Source organism: Salvelinus sp. IW2-2015, linkage group LG4q.2 (genome assembly GCF_002910315.2).
Source record: "Salvelinus sp. IW2-2015 linkage group LG4q.2, ASM291031v2, whole genome shotgun sequence".
Classification (NCBI taxonomy): domain Eukaryota; kingdom Metazoa; phylum Chordata; class Actinopteri; order Salmoniformes; family Salmonidae; genus Salvelinus; species Salvelinus sp. IW2-2015.
Window position 1 is genome coordinate 28,233,165 of NC_036843.1, and position 6,000 is coordinate 28,239,164.

A 6,000-nucleotide genomic window follows, 5' to 3' on the forward strand; every position below is an offset into this window, starting at 1 on the left:
CTTGGCTCTCTCATCCCCTCCAGGCTTCTGGGAGGGAGGGTGGACAACAAACCTGTCATAGCGGATGTAAGCAATGTCCCCACACACACTGGCAGGTTTCATGGGTGAGATCAGTTCTTTCCTCTTCTGGCGCACAGCTTCAGGATAGTCCTCATTGAAGAAGATAATCGTTCCTCTCAAGTTCTTGGCTCTTTCCAGAACCTTGTCCTTGAACCTCAGGAACTTGACCACTATCGGCATGGGCCTGTCAACAGGCATGTGGTGTGTTTTCCAGTCCTGTGGGCACGCTCCACCTCAATCTTCCTCTGGTCCATCTTCAATTTCTCAGAGATAATTTCCCTTACTTTTTCCTCAGACTCCGTCTCCGTCCAGGTGGAGATTCTGTAATTCCATCCACGACCATGTTGTCAGTGTCACTTGATTGTCACTTGAGATTTATCTGATTTATCCATCATTGTTATCATGGATTCACACACAGAAATGATGTCCTCTCTCAATGACTTACAGATTGCTGTCAACTTGCCGTTCTCTGGTTTCAACTCATCAAGCTGACCCTGAGGGAACTGCAAACTGTTCTTCAGGTCCTGGACCTCGCTGGTCAGGTCGTCCATTCTTTTATTAATTGACTCCACCAGTATTTGGACAAAACACTTGAAGCTATTCTCTTGTTGTTGTAACAACTGCTTGTGGAACTAATTTTGTTTGTTTAAAAGATCATTCATGTGTGATAGAGACACCACTGTCCTCAAAAGTACTCCCAATGGCTTTGGTCTTTGTCATGGTAGCTAGCAAAGTAGGTTACGCTGTTACTCCTCGCAGCTCTATATAGGGAATAGGGTGCCATTTGGGACAGTGCTGTGATTTTTTTTTTCACCTTTATTTAACCAGGTAGGCTAGTTGAGAACAAGTTCTCATTTACAACTGCGACCTGGCAAAGATGAAACAAAGCAGTGTGACACAAACAACAACACAGAGTTACACATGGAATAAACAAACATACAGTTAATAACACAATAGAGAAAAAAAGTCTATATACAGTGTGTGCAAATGAGGTAGGATGAGGGAGGTAAGGCAATAAATAGGCCATAGTGGTGAAATAATTACAATTTAGAAATTAAACACTGGAGTGATAGATGTGCAGAATATGAATGTGCAAGTAGAGATACTGGGGTGCAAAGGAGAAAATAATTAAATAACAGTATGGGGATGAGGTAGTTGGATGGGCTATTTACAGATGGGCTATGTACAGGTGCAGTGATCTGTGAGCTGCTCTGACAGCTGGTGCTTAAAGTTAGTGAGGGAGATATGGGTCTCCAGCTTCAGTGATTTTTGCAATTCTTTCCAGTCATTGGCAGCAGAGAACTGGAAGGAAAGGCGGCCAAAGGAGAAATTGGCTATGGGTTGACCAGTGAAATATATCTACTGGAGCGCGTGCTACGGGTGGGTGCTGCTATGGTGACCAGTGAGCTGAGATAAGGCTGGGCTTTACCTAGCAAAGACTTATAGATGACCTGGAACCAGTGTGTTTGTCGTCGAATATGAAGCGAGGGCTAGCCAACGAGAGCATACAGGTTGCAGTGGTGGGTAGTTTATGGGGCTTTGGTGACAAAATGGACATCGCTGAAGTCAAGAATCGGCAGGATGGTCAGTTTTACGAGGGTATGTTTGGCAGCATGAGTGAAGGATGCTTTTTTGCGAAATAGGAAGCCGATTCAAGATTTAATTTTGGATTGGAGATGCTTAATGTGAGTCTGGAAGGAGAGTTTACAGTCTAACCAGACACCTAGGTATTTATAGTATTTGTAGTAGAGTAGTGATGCTGGATGGGCGGGCGGGTGCGGGCAGCGATCAGTTGAAGAGCATGCATTTGGTTTTACTTGCATATAAGAGCAGTTGGAGGCCACGGAAGGAGAGTTGTGTGGCATTGAAGCTCGTCTAGAGGTTAGTTAACACAGTGTCCAAAGAAGGGCCAGAAGTTTACAGAATGGTGTCGTCTGCGTAGCGGTGGATCAGAAAATCACCAGTAGCAAGAGCGACATCATTGATGTATACAGAGGAAAGAGTCAGTCCGAGAATTGAACCCTGTGGCACCACCATAGAGACAGTCAGAGGTCCGGACAACAGGCCCTTCGATTTGACACACTGAACTCTATCTGAGAAATAGTCGGTGATCATAGGGTCCAATGAGTAGCTGGACGGGCTGGAGACACGGCGATTCAGACAGCCAGCGGGCCAGGGATAGCAGAAGGGCCTTAGAGGGACGTCGCGGTGGAAGAAGTCTGTTGCTGTAGCGCCCTCGTGCTGTTACGTCGGCAGACCAGTCGTGATGGATCAGCAGGGGTCCGTGTAGTAAAAGGGTCCAGGCCAATTGGCAAAATAGGTATAGTAGCCCAAGAAATTGACTGATGGACCACTTCAGCTAACAGTCCGGTATGCTCTAGACCGCTAGCGGGCTGCGGCTAGCAGGCTAGCAGATGGGCATTCAGGGGACATCGCGACGAAGGAGCCTTTTGAAAATAACCCTCGGGCGGATTACGTCGGTAGTCCAGTCGTGATGGATCTGCGGGGCTCCGTATCTGCAATAAAAGGGGTCCAGGCCAATTGGCAAAATAGGTACTGTAGCCCAAGGAGTGACTGATGGAGACTTCACAGGGAGGGACACCTGACATCTCTATTTCCTGTCTTGTTCTAAGAGAAAGCTAGGAATGTTTATGTATCCCCTATGGTGATGTTAGTGGGACTTAGCGGGAGGATTGGTGTGAATCATTAGTCACTCTGTGCTTGGCAATAATGGAGACTGGCTTGTAATGAAGCTGTTAGTCAACTCGGAGTGTGTTGGTCCTTTCAGCGAAAAAGAATGAAGGCAGAGAAATGTTTTGGTGGGGATAGAGGCTCTGAGATAGTAACCATAGAAACCGTGACTTTATTTCTGTGGTTGTAACGAACATGGACCACTTTACTCTATCTAGAAATGTCTAACAGTGGTTATACATGCAGTAGTAATACACATACCGTACTGTGGATGGCAAACAGCCACACATGTACAGCCATAGAGCCGAACTCACACATGTACAGCCATAGAGCCGAACTCACACATGTACAGCCATAGAGCCGAACTCACACATGTTTACAGCCATAGAGGCCGAACTCACACATGTACAGCCATAGAGCCGAACTCACACATGTACAGCCATAGAAGCCGAACTCACACAATGTACAGCCATAGCAGCCGAATCACACATGTACAGCCATAGAGCCCGAACTCACACATGTACAGCCATAGAGCCGAACTACGATCAGCCAATAAGCCGATCACACTGTACAGCCATATAGCCGAACTCACACATGTTACAGCCATAAGCCGAACTCACACATGTACAGCCATAGAGCCGAACTCACACATGTACAGCCATAGAGCCGAACTCACACATGTACAGCCATAGAGCCGAACTCACACATGTACAGCCATAGAGCCGAACTCACACATGTACAGCCATAGAGCCGAACTCACACATGTACAGCTTATATAGCAGGACTCACACATGTACAGCCATAGAGCCGAACTCACCATGTACAGCCATAGAGCCGAACTCACACATGTACAGCCATAGAGCCGAACTCACACATGTACAGCCATAGAGCCGAACTCACACATGTACAGCTATATAGCCGGACTCACACATGTCAAAAAGGTTCTAGAATCCCACGGTAAAGACAACAACACACTTAGAAAATTGGTTCCGTATAGAACCCTATGTGGAACCTATGGGTTCTATATGGAACCACTTTTGGTTCAGTGAAGAAGAACCCCTAGGAGTTAGGACTATAAGTATCACTATGAGCCCAGGGGTAAAACTAACAGCAACAGTTACTTCACTCACAGAGCAGTGGTTGACATTAATTAGTTCCTTCGCTGTCAGTAGTCGATGGCTGGCTGCTGGGCTCTCCCTCCCACCCATACGGGCTGACTGTGTTGTGGCGTCCACAGCCTCTCTCAGCTGCGTCGGGCATGTCCCCCGTGTCTGTAGTCACAGGGGACAACAAACATACAACTAGAGAATGTACTGATCTACAATGAGATTCACACTCACATGTTTGAAATAAGTACTTTCCTTTAGTAGTGCTATAGAGAGCGTTGTAATGAGTCTTTTTCCCACAGGCACAGGCGATCAGCGGAGAGGGACAGAGGTCGAGGAGCAATGAGGAGTCAGACATCCGACGGTGGAGTGGTCGAACGGCGAGTTGGCGGTAGGTGTCTATTTCCTTTTGCGTCTAGTTCTGGGTGCGTTTGGCAATTAGTTTGGGGAGGTAGGAGGTAATAGGGAATTGGCAACAGCTGTCTCTTAGTCAATATAGTCCATGCCATTCTGTAGAATCACAGCACACCATGCAAAGCAAGCAAACAGTTCATGCAATTCAATTCAATTTCACACGTGAGAATGTAAGGAGTTAAATTAAAGATTGTAAATAACACAGCACACATACTGTAAGTGAAAGGCACTGGTCAAATAGGGGATGGTAGAAAAACAAGAAGACATGCTGATAATATAAATATCAGGTAGAGTGGCAGTCTCTAGTTCAGGAAGAGTCAGTGTCACTTGTGACAAGCTCCCAAACAGAAACAAATAAACGACTCCTCCCAGAGCTCAGCGTCCATCTCTCCGTCCATCTGTCGGCCTGATTGGCTGGATATGGAGCTTGGAGGTCAGAGGGAGAGCAGCCTTTTAACAACACACACACTGTACATGCGTCAACCACACAGTGTGTGTCAGTACACAGACACTATCCTGGTCTACATACAGTCTTAAGGATCAGTCCAGCTCACACACACATTCTCTAATATAATACAGAACCTGGGGTAAAATACATGATACCAATACAATATGAATGGAGGTGTCACGTGTTAAAACATCCTCTACCACTTCCACCCTGCTTTGTTATTTTGACATAATTTCACCACCATAGAGACTTAGTTCTCTAGACCATTACTAGGTACCAGGTACTAGTAACCTGGGGTACTTGGTCTATCCATAGGTACTTGAGAAGACTCATGAGACCATAGGCTTATTGGTAAAATGCACAAGAGGGATGTACTTCAGGGGTACTCCGGGCAGAGCAAAAATCATTTGGTGGTACACTAACCGAAAAGGGTTGGGAACCACTACCCAAGACGTATTTCCCCTGTGTGTAGTTCTACAGTCAGCAAGAGAGTGGAAGTTGCATTTGACAAAACTGGTAATGCCTGATGAGCACACAGAAGCATGATATGCGTGACACTAACTGATGATCTGTCTGGATTAGTAATCAACAGATGTTTGCGGATTAGGAATATACAGATGTGCCATCAAATTGGGGACAAAAATGGTGCATTATAGCACTAAAATAAGCACTGTATTGATCATGAAACACAAAAAAGACCATGTCTAATTCTGAATGGACCAACTGTAACTAACTGTAACTAACTGTAACTAACTGTAACTAACTGTAACTAACTGTAACTAACTGTAACCAACTGTAACCAACTGTAACTAACTGTAACTAACTGTAACTAACTGTAACCAACTGTAACTAACTGTAACTAACTGTAACTAACTGTAACCAACTGTAACCAACTGTAACTAACTGTAACTAACTGTAACTAACTGTAACTAACTGTAACTAACTGTAACCACATACCATAACCTACAGTATAATAGTCTGTATAATAGTCACATTTCGGTGACAGCATTTTACAACCACCTGTATTATCGAGCTCTCCTGAAATCTATCCTACCAATCAATGTAACTCCCCCTGAGACCATCGTCACGGCCTAATACACATAACTCCAACCACACTGGCTCGTCTCTTGTCCTCACAACAACAGAGACATCCATTCTGTCGCTAAACTGTCAGACCACACTGACTTGTCTCTTGTCCTCACAACAACAGAGACATCCATTCTGTCCCTAAACTGTCAGACCACACTGGCTCGTCTCTTCTCCTCACAACATCGAGAACAC